Below are 11,700 nucleotides of genomic sequence, written 5' to 3' on the forward strand. Positions count from 1 at the left end.
CAGGTACAGTACAGAAGATCTTCCGTATCGTACGGACTGGCTTATTTGGGCGGGAGTATTCCCCCTCCCGCCCTTGTGCGGGACTGTTCCCGGCTTTGCTCATTCCTTCAGGTGACACTGAGTGAGAGCTAAGTGCCTTGTGCGTGTAGCCTTGCTGCGCGGGTGGCCTTCCCTGATGGCTTGTATCCGCAGCTGCGGGAACAGGCAGAGTCCTTCACCATTGGGAGGCATTTCCTGTGGGAACAGCTTGCGTACTGCGCGTAAGGACGTCACGTCTCTGAGCATGGTTGGTCCTGCGGATCCAGTTGGTTTCTGCGCAGACGACAATTTGGTCTTCAGATGACTTCATAATTTAATCAAAGAATGCACAAAAAAAATTTCAAGAAGATTATATCATGGCCATGTATAGTTTTAACATGAATAGATAACTCGATAACTAGACAAGAAATTATGAAACTTTTCTTATCATTTCAGGTTTAGCTGTTGTTCAACTACTTTAGTTGTCTATAAAAATCCAAAAATTAAAAGGAACCCTATATAATTATATTCACTAGGCATTACATGTTACTTTGATCAAGCATAATAAAACACAAAAATTGATTAGGAAATACAACTTCAGAAATTCCAACCCTAGCACAGGTTATCATAATTCAGCAAGCATCTTAAATACCAATAAATGAAAAAACCTTGCTATCAACCCCTGTTTAAATTTAACAAGATTAAAGGACGATAAACCTTAAACCCACTAACATAAACAACTTTGCATTCAAGTAAGACTTAAGCTATCCATTTACATGGGTCGAAATCGGTTAGGGATAAAAACGCTACCAAAACCTGTGTTTTGCCATTTTTAGAAACTGGCAAAGAGTGATAGTTGGGAGCTCGTTATTGCCCACTTTTTTCTTCTTGATTTTGGTCATCTTCAGCACCTTTGTACCTTCGGTTTCTGATTCGGTTGTTGAGACCAAATTGTAAAACTATCATCGACAACATAACGTACAATATTTCAGCTTTAATAAAATAGATTACGAAAACAATAGTTTTATATAAATATTACCTCACAAACACCATGAAGTAATTGTTGGAGTTAATTATCGAACCGAGTTATGGGTCGGGAAGGTGGGGCCGGTTCGAGCTAATGGATCGATTTCATTAATTAATTAATTATTATAATTAGAGATAATTATCTATTTTATTTATTAGATAGAGATGGAATTTTATTTAATAGATAAATAGGAGTTTGTGTTTTACTCTAATTGTAATCGAGCCTCTATATAACCCCAAAGAATTCATATAAGGGTTATTGAAGAATTGATCAAGTTTTGAGTTATTTTCTTAATTAATAAAATTGGTGAGTTGTGCCAAAGTATTCTCCGAGGAGTTTAGTTCGTGTTCAATTCGATCTGGGCCATTAGTAATAACCTGTGGAACGGATCTTGGACACGAATAACAAGAACCTCCTCGCCACCTGTCTCTGAGACAAACGCCCGCATGTTCTCCTGAGAGAGAACCAATTACACAAAAGTTGAGCAATGATGTTGATTTGGGCCTTGAATAATCTTTTGTTTCGTTTATGTTAAAGGTCATTTTTGGTGTTTCGGTTGCAAAAATTCAATAACCTCATAACCATCAACAAGTTCAGGAAGGAAGCTTCTACGAAACGCGTCTCGAGTTTTGCAGTCAACCCTGTGCCAGTTGGTCAATGCGGCTAACTTGTTAGCATCCACTTGGCGTTTCTTCTTTGATGAGGAACTGTTAACACACTAGCCTATAAAAGAGAACAAATATATAAATTAGTTTAAACATAGTGTTAAACAAGAAAGAAGCTAGGTAAGATCAAATAAGCGGAGTGCGATATATATTATTTGTCTGCTACAATATGAAATTCTTCCTACCTACCAAATTGAAAGCAGTACCAAAAACAAAATAACATATTGAATAAATAGTGCCAATAGAAACATGAGAAAAAGAAAACCTCTTTATCCATGTCTATATTCCTAAATTTGTCCCACTCCCCAACATTTGCCATGCTAAATGGCGAAGGTCGTGCCTCATCACCTGTAAAACAAGCCTTTTGGTTAATATTGCATGCAACTCTTTTAGTTCCTAGTTTGCATTGCGTACGCCCATTTATTCATTCATGTCATTCTCCAAGTAAATATTTTTTTTTTTACCTCAAATAGAATAATTAATAACATTATTACACTAAGATAATGTTAAAAATGCAAGCAACCACTATTATCTAAGTACAGACACGAATAAGAAAAAAGTGCATGCATTACCCCAAGGTGGTGGAGCAAATAAGCCTCTAATTTCATCTCCAGTCAGACGAGGAACAAGTTCCAACAGTATACGATCGTTTATCCATCTACGTGCTCGTCTGTTGCTAACCTGGAAAAAAATTGATTGTCAAAAACTAATCAATGACTAAATGCTTTAAAAATCAACTAGTAATAGTAAATTTGGTTGATTGTACTGATGTCTTGAATCTTGATAGATGCTGTTTGTATGTAGTATACTAATATACTGACAACATGAGTTTAAACAAATTTAATGGGAAAAATATGATCTTGTTGTTTAGTCATGAAATGTTTCCATTTGCTGCGGCAAGTTTGATTTCTTTATCACGAACCGATAAATTAGTTACAAACAAAGAAGATCAAACTTCTAGCAAGATAAATCAAAAGATCAAAAAAAATTAATAACCGGATCAAGATCATTGATTTACCATTAAATTTTTAAGAATAACAAACCAAACCTATGTAGAAAGCAGCATGCACAACATACACATAGCATCTGTCAAGGTATTAATTCTATTTTTATTTTTCTTCACTGGATAAAATTAAAGAAAGATCTAGAAATAAAAATGAACTTACTCTGTCGTTCAAGCTCTCAAGGTATTCAATTTTTTTCTCGATGGTGAGTCCTCGGGATTTAGTCTCGCCTGCAAGCATTTACAAATATATATGGTATTTTAGTCCAAACAATTAATAAGCAAAAATCGTTCAATTCAAAACTATGAAACAATTAGGAATATGAATATATAAGTTGTAATGGCGGTAAAAATATAGGTGGCACCTTTGGTAAGATAAATAGATGCAGAAAAACATCAGGAGACCCCATGCTTAAAGAAGATTGAGTGAAACTTTTGGTAGATTATCGCGGGATATATTGTGTATAGATTTCGGGTGTCATATATATTACATAAAAATAATTATAATATTAATTAATACTTTCATTTTATAAATTTATGTCATTTATAAAGACAAAACATATTCCTAAGATAAATCTTGAGCTTTGGTATCACAAACACCTAATTAAATCATTTGACGACACCTGATTATCCGTTTAACTTGATTTTGCCTTTCCCTTTTTTTTTGTAACTTAAATTTTTATTTACTTTTGGTGTCATAACCTGGGTTTTACCATCTCAAAAAGGCTATCGGTCTCCTTGGCACCATAAGATTGGGCCACATTTTTATTTGTTTGTTTTAAACATAATAATATAGACTAAATAATATATTTTAATAACAAATATCTTCAAATGGCCAACATTTATATAGCAAAATATAAAAGCATAAATAATAATAATAATATGATTACCATATCAGATTTAGAAATATTAATAAAAAAACAGAATTTTAAACTGTGTAAAAGATATAATAAAATAATTAATGAAAAGATGTAAAAGTCAAAATTTTGGACCCCAAACAATACTTGACCACCAAGGTTAAAACTTGGAGAACACGTCCATTTTTAGTAAAAAGAAGATGGCTTCAAGTCTTTACTCGTTAGCTTCTTCAACACTCATATTATTACTATATAACAAATAAGAAGTTTGGTGCCTGTTTTTTTAGTTTAGTCATTGTAACGAACGTAATGAAAACCAAGCAAACGCCAATATTTTTTAGTTCCGATATCATAACAAACATGACGGAAACCCGATTGAATTCTCATAGACTCACCGCCTCAAAGACCGGGATCGACAGCGGCCGGGTTTTACCAGCGCTCTCGACGTCACCGCATTAGGTCCACCTCAATTTTTATAATTTTTCTGGTTTTATTTTTTGTTTTAATTCTGGTACAATAACGCACGTCACCGAAATCGACCGGGCAAAAAACTATTTCCATACAAAAAGAAACTCGGAGACAAAGTAAAGACCGTATGAGTTTAGAAGAAGTGGATTTGTTTGAAAGTTATGACCGGATGAAATAAGTGTACAAACAATCACGGGCGTACCCATAATATATTTCTACATATCATTAGTTTTTTATACTTGAATTTCTAACAACCCAATGTTAAGATTTTCAAGTTAGTTCGGTTCAGGTCACATAGTGAATCACGATATCATAATAAAAACATATTCCATAAAAATACAATGTCATTATAAATGAAACGATAATAATACATTCTGCTATTGCTTTTCATCTTTAGAAATGATTACGTAATCCTTAAAATTCAAGTTTCAATAAGATAACTAAAACTAAAACCTAAAATCACTAAAGTTTCATGTTTCGCACAATTTTCAATAACCAAAATCAATAACTATAATCACTAAAGTTTCATCAAACATTAATTTCAATCACAATTCAAGTTTTTTAATCAAGTCTAAAGAAGCTTCTAAGCTTATTCAACATCAAGTTCACATAAACACATCTAACCTTAGTTTTGACTTTTGAAGTTGAACAGTAAAAAAGAAATTAACATTTCTAGTCCCATGCAATGTTAGTGAGTAACGATTATGGTCTATTTATTGTGTGAATCATATTTTGCCTACTTTCTAAGGATTGGTCCAATGACGATAGGTTTTCGATCAATGACTTTATAGAGTGCCTCTAGGCTAACATATTTGACAAAAATCTCTTCCCAAATTCACTTCCAAATCCATTTGCACCCGTGTCCCCAAAGTACCCAAACCACCCGATTGTGGTTCTGCAAATGATGGCGCTACCACCCTTAATAAGATAATGTGTATAAGGATTGTTAGTCGCTTAATACATAATTTCCATCACTTATTGACTTAAATTATGATGCGCGCTTATCTAAACAAGATTCGAACTATGTTTATAAAGTACAAAACCACCACTGCCATCATCAGCTGCTTGATCAATATAACTACCAAATGTCTTGCAATAATATTTTTAATATATATAAAGATCATTCAATACATAACCAGTTTTAACTAAAGAACTATAATGACTGCATAAACACTTTTACCTGTTGCTCAACAATTATCTAAACAAGATCCAAACTCTGTTTATAACATACAAAACGAATCAGCTGTAATAAGCACACTACCATCAACGACTGTTAGGCTCTCCCCATTGCCGTTCCAAACAAAAAGACAAGTCAGCTACTAATATTTAAGAAAACAAAGTTGACTCTCAGTCAACTTTTGGTTTATAATAAGGTAGTTAGGTTTTTTTTTTCTATTTTTCTAATGAGTTTCGAATTGTGTGTTCAATGGCTGTTCATTTTGGCAACTTACCTAGCTTCCCTTATTCTAGACAGAGAGAATTTACAACAACAGAAGCGCGGTGAATCAAACAAGATCGTCTACAGTTGAGTCCACTGTATCTATCAAAGGTCTATGGAGACTCAATGTCGAGTCAGCTATAATAGGCAGCCCGGGTGAGTCCAAATCAATGCCGTCTATCTCGCCATTTTCAGCCAGTGCTTTTTCTAGAGAAGCTTTTGCAACTTTAATGATGTAAAATATCAGCATAACTGTTATATAAAACAAACAAAAAATAACAGATTGTTAATGAGTGAGTGAATAATAAGGAGGCTCGTTATATGTAACGGTTGCATAGTTATATATGATTTTGATTTACCTGATATTGTGAGCCCAAAAGCCATAAACATCTGCAATTACAGAGAGTTTATTAGTGATAATGTAGACATCATGAATTATTATTATTATTATTATTATTATTATTATTATTATTATTGTTATAGTTATATTATTATTATTATTATACTGTTATTATTATTATTAAATTCATGTTCTTAAACTAAAATATGCATATGACAAAATAAACGCATAACTTACCCAGCGGGTTTTTGATATTCCATGCCATCCATGTGTAACATCAGAAATATCCTTGAGGGTTGTTCCAATATAAACGAAAAAGAATGTGATTGGCTGCAAGCAATCAAGAGTCATAATTATAACATAGAAGTAAAATTAATTAGTAGAAAAATATGAAGGTGCATACCATCATCCCGATCCAAGTGGCCAACATATACTCCCATAAGCGAACAGGAGTAACAGATAACAGGTAATTCAACACGTTAAATGGAAGCAATGGAACAAAACGAAGAAGCAAAACAATCTGCGAAGAAATAGGTAAAACAGTCATCAGACATCTAAATAGAGAGAAACAATAACAGCTAATGGCCCATGTAAGAAACACTGTTGTATGAAAAAAGAGGAAAAAGAGTCATTTCAGAGGGCAAAACATAATTGACCCTAAGTTATAGATCTCCTTTACAAGATTGCAACTTATGGTATAAAGAATGACATTAGTTCTAAACCCATCAATGTAGTTGCATAATGTAAAGTTTTAATGTTTATCTATTTGGCAAAGTTATTCAAAGAGAAAAATAAAACTTATGACATATGATTTGCAAGATTACATCCAATTGAATCATACCTTAAAGCCAGATCTTTGTATTGCAATAGCTATAGCCTGAAACTTTGGATATTTCTTTAACTTAGAAATGACATAAGACCGCCCAATCTGTGAATATACGAGACGACATTGTTAAATTAATAAGGTATAAGTGCCCATTAACATATTCAAGAAAAGGTTACTATTTTTATATTAAGAGCTGTTGTGCAAAGTGATTGAATAGAAATGCAAATCATATCCTTATCTGTATGCATTTTAGTTAAATGTTGGGTTCAACCATTTTACAAAATTACCGTTTTGCCAACAAGAAAAGCAGCTGTTGCACCAAGGGTTGCACCGATTGAATCAGCAACAAATCCTACGGGCAGTCCAAAGAGATATCCCCCTCCAAGCTGAAATATAGATTAGAAACAAACGTGTAAGGACACATTTACAGATTTCAATGAAAAAACAAATAGATACACATCAAAACTAAAACCTAAACATTAGTTTAACCTATAATCCATAAACGAAGAGTTATATTTCCAATGCCAGTTGTAAAATAAAGTCAAGAGCAAATTATATCCAGCTCTTACCGTAAGCACTGACGCTGGAACTGCAAACACCGTGAGAGGAATATAAGCAATGGCACTACAAATTCAAAAGCATATAAGAGAATATAAGACATAACATTTGATTGAATGATGCATGAAAATAATCAATATATAAGTTCATAAACTACTACAAAAAGAATGTCTATATAAAAAAACACATTGAAAACAGAAATTATCTTACAGAACAAGTGGACCCCAAGGCCCCAACTCTTCCTTAATCCACAGCAAAAAGTTCTTCAAAATCTGCAAAACATAACACCAGCATCAAAATTAAGTGAACACATAAGCTGCAATAATTACACACAGTGTATAAACTCGTTATAAAACTTTAGCAAGCCCAAATTAAACACAAAATAAAAAATAATAATAAACAGGGTTGAGCTCAAATACATAGTCTTTAAAACTAAGAAGTCGTAGGAAGGACATCAAACAGACTCCAATTGAACTCAAACTAGCGGCATTAAAACCGTCTCGTCAAACTCTACGATATTAGATTTTAGGTTTTCACTTTAAGATTTCTAGCTTGGAGATTTTAGAATTTTTGTTCAGATCATTGTGTCTTTTTATTTATCACTGTGCATTTTTTCCTTAACATTGACTTTTTTCCTTGGCATTGCATGATATTACTCAACATTTGTTATATTTTGTTAGGCATTGTGTTATATTTTGCGACCCATTGTGTCTTTGTACCCATCCTATATTTAGGGGACTGTAACTTAGGTCATAATGTATAACACATACCATGTTCACATAAACTAACCTAAAAACCATCTGCTTATCATTACTCGTAATTTCACAAAATCCTTAACCTTAGGGTTTCAAGTAAGAACCTAAACTCAATTGTTTGAAACTATTAACTAATATACCTCAGATGCATATCAGTACCAATGAAATTGATGTCTATTTCACAAACTTGTTCCCCAAGCACTAAACAATGCAAATAATGATATTTTTTATATATATAATTTCCTGAAAATTAATGTCTTTACAATTTACCATGTCCGAGACTCTCCACCTAGGCTTAGTACTCACAACTCCCCAGTCAATAGTAATACTACCTAATCTCACAAAATTCTTAATCCTAGGGTTTCAATTGAGAACCTAAACTCATTTGCCTAATACAGTTAACTAATAACCAACCTGTCACACACAATCCAATCTAATGTCAATATCACAAAACTTGTTCCCCAAGCAATCAACAACACAACGCGCTAAACATCATTTACCTTTTCAATCGGAAGAGAGAAACAGGCAAACGCAAAAGCACCGAGAAGAATAAAAAGCAACGAGGCCGCGAACGGCAGACGACCACGTGAAGGCGAAGGAGACCTTCAGTTTCATGGCGGATAACAGCCGGCGACGCCACGGCCGGAAATCCTCGTCGTCTTCTTCGTTTCCAGTGAGGTCTTGCTTCAACGACGACCGTGCTCTCAATCCCACCGCGTTCGCCAGATTTATTTATTGATATTAAAAAATCGAAACCAATTACTTGTGCATATTTTCGATAGGATTTAAGATCTTCAGTCACCGGAAATGAGATTGGATCTGTAATAATCGTCGTCGCCGGCGATCGGATTCAGATTTTGAACAAATTATTATTATCTACCGAGTGTCTGAGTGAGATTGGTTCCGGTGGGTCCCACTCTCAGGCGGTCCAGCTAGAGGATAGTTGGGAAAGTTTAATTACCGCCTCATTTTGGGCTTTAAGGACTTGCCAGTTTCTTTCTTTGTATTGGGCTGGGCTTATGATTAGTTATAGTTCGCTTCACAGATCCACAAACCCAAATGCAACAGTATCATAATTAACTCAATGGATTCGGCTCGCAATGGGTTGGGTTAAAATGGACCTTTTTTAAAAAGTGAGATTTCATTTTGGTTCGGGGTCATTTCAAGAATGGACCTTATTTATATCATTTTATTTTTTACCTTTAATTTTAGCAAACCTTACTTATTTTTATCATTTGACAAATCATGTTTAATTGCACGGGTTCAAAAACTAGTATAAATATATAATAATATTTCAACTCGAGTCTGAGTTAAATTTGAGCTTTAAAAATTATAATAAGTAAAGATTAAGCTTTACATGTAGAGTTCGAAACAAATCAAATTCAGGCTTCTTGAATTAAGTGAGTATAAGTTTTAACTCCCCTTGTTCATACCTTATTTGGATGGGGAGACCATAGGAAAAAAGGTATATTTTTAAGGGTTGTTAATACATTATTTTATTTCTGTTTTAGTTGTTAAACATTCAAATTATATACAATCAAAGTTAAAAAATCTTTTTGGAAGTCAAATATTTATATAATTTACTCTAGTCCGTATCATGTGTCCCTAGCTTATATTAATATTAATGCAAGCCATTAAAATATTATTAGAAAAAAAAATAAAATTGTATGTGACTAACTGACTGCTGATAGCTGCCAAGAGTAAAAAGTGTAATTATTTATCAAATTTTATGCATGTAATTAAACATCATTTTCTTTCATTTTTAAAAGACAAACAATTCAAGAATTCATGTTTATAAAATATCAATTGTCACACTCCGTATTACCTTGACTACAAAAAGGTACCTTTCAGATTACTTTCAGATTATATTCAAACATCTTTCAAAATTCTGTTAAAACTTTAAATCTATTTAACCATCATTTAGTTAAATTCCATTCAAACCAATTTTCAAAAGTCAAGTTTCAACCGAAATGACCATCAATTTGATTATTTACGAATGTCATTCAAACAATTTTAAATTTCATTTAAACTTCAAACCCGATATAAGCAAGCATTCAAACAACATGATTATCATTTTTTTAATACTAGACTTGTTATCAAACTGGACGCTTTACTAATTCATTAGTTGGAACAGATTAAAAAATTGAATAACATTATAATTAAATTTAGAAAATGTTTAGATGATACATAAAATTTAAGTACTATATTTATTGAAAGTTTAATACAACTATTTGTTATGTTACTTATATTAAAACAAAAAGAATTATGTTTTCCCTGTTACTTATATTTAAAATAAAAAATATACATATGTTTTTTAAAGGAAAAGTATAATAAAATAATAAAGAAACTTAAAAATTTCAAATATTTTTGAAAAACATAAGTTTTCAATGCATAATGTACATACTCTTCAAACATGATTTAAAAAACCGTATAATTTTTATGTTTAAAAGGGGATATATGAAATTGCCTACAAAAGTAAAAAAAAAAAAAAAATACTAAAAAAAAATTAACAAATGCATACAACAAACACCTTCTCCCATACTAGAACATCTATAAGCATTTGCACAGATCTAAATATCTCACCGGCTAACTCACTCTCATTCTATCTCATATGATTTTACGAACCACAAATCCATTCCCAGTTTTTTTATTCCTTCAATGTTTCCCAGAACAACCTTCACGGATGGGGTGCTACAGACACTCTTAGCGTCAGTGCCAAGGATCAAATGTGAAATGACGCAATGAAAAATGAGTAATAAAGATGTAATTTTAAAAACAAAACCAAATCATTATATGAATTAATATGGGAACAATTAAGTCTAATAGTACTACATTTTGTTTCCCTTCACTAGTTTAATTTATGACTAGAATCAAAGCCAACTTTCAAATTTTTATACCATCGTTCACATCATTGTTAACACTCAATATTTTGGTCTTCTTTCAGTTGAGCGAATCAACAATTCAACATACCATGACTTAAGAGAACAAAAAAAGACATTCAAACAATAAAAGAAACTTTAAAATGTAATTCAAACAACTTTAGTCGTTAGGCGAAAATTGGTTCGTTAATCCAAACAACTTTTATACCACTTGATTTAAAAGATTGTTAAATCTTTAGAATTCGCTTGTTTGAAACTGAGACTTGTCTATTCATTCAAGCCACCTCAAAAATAATAAAAAAAATCAAATTAACAGTTAGATTGAAAACTAAAAAATAAAAAAATCAGATTTTCAATTTTAACACTTTTTAAATAACACGTTTTAGACTACAGCATAATTTTTTATAAACCTCTTAAGCGGGTTTATAGGTTTACCCATTTATTAAACGAGCCGGTTAAAATGTTAGATCATTTATTAAATGGCCCATAAATATGTTGCCCATGTTTAATTAATGGTTATATTAGCCAACCAACACCTTGCAACTTTAAGGTCTGTGTTTCTAGCTTTGTCGAGAATCGAAGCCCCTAAAGAGGTAGAAGTGGTTCTATGGTGGTCGTGGTAGAAGCCGCCACAAAGAGAAGATGTAGCAAGTGTTAAGCAATAAGGTAGTTCATTTCGTTGTTAAAGGGTAAAACAATCACTTTATACAAAATCAACAAATTTTTAAACTACTATCCGGCTACTCAATGGATCATTCATGCTACTCTCTTACACATGAGTTAATAGCCAGGAATCTGTGTGTAAATTTCAATAACTTAATTGAAACACATCTTAGTTATTTCAATAAAAAAAAAAAGTTTTAGTA

The 11,700-nt window shown here is 32.4% G+C and overlaps 1 long non-coding RNA gene and 1 pseudogene across 2 annotated transcripts; both read right to left on the reverse strand.

Annotated features, from left to right (window-relative positions):
* Positions 1-1,974: 1,974 nt before the first annotated feature.
* LOC143557852 (uncharacterized) lies at positions 1,975-2,946 on the reverse strand. The gene is made up of 3 exons (XR_013139640.1): positions 2,877-2,946; positions 2,283-2,391; positions 1,975-2,058 (listed from the first exon to the last, which is right to left on the reverse strand). It is a non-coding gene; the product is annotated as an uncharacterized LOC143557852 (long non-coding RNA).
* Positions 2,947-4,862: 1,916 nt separating this feature from the next.
* Positions 4,863-8,707, reverse strand: LOC143557842 (uncharacterized; annotated as a pseudogene). The gene is made up of 9 exons (XR_013139639.1): positions 8,456-8,707; positions 7,411-7,472; positions 7,212-7,266; positions 6,930-7,028; positions 6,658-6,744; positions 6,220-6,336; positions 6,054-6,146; positions 5,836-5,866; positions 4,863-5,728 (listed from the first exon to the last, which is right to left on the reverse strand). The product of XR_013139639.1 is annotated as an uncharacterized LOC143557842 (transcript).
* Positions 8,708-11,700: the final 2,993 nt, after the last annotated feature.

Source organism: Bidens hawaiensis, unplaced genomic scaffold, assembly GCF_021521415.1.
Source record: "Bidens hawaiensis isolate Kalapana, Puna unplaced genomic scaffold, B.hawaiensis_p1.1 tig00019201_1, whole genome shotgun sequence".
Classification (NCBI taxonomy): Eukaryota; Viridiplantae; Streptophyta; class Magnoliopsida; order Asterales; family Asteraceae; genus Bidens; species Bidens hawaiensis.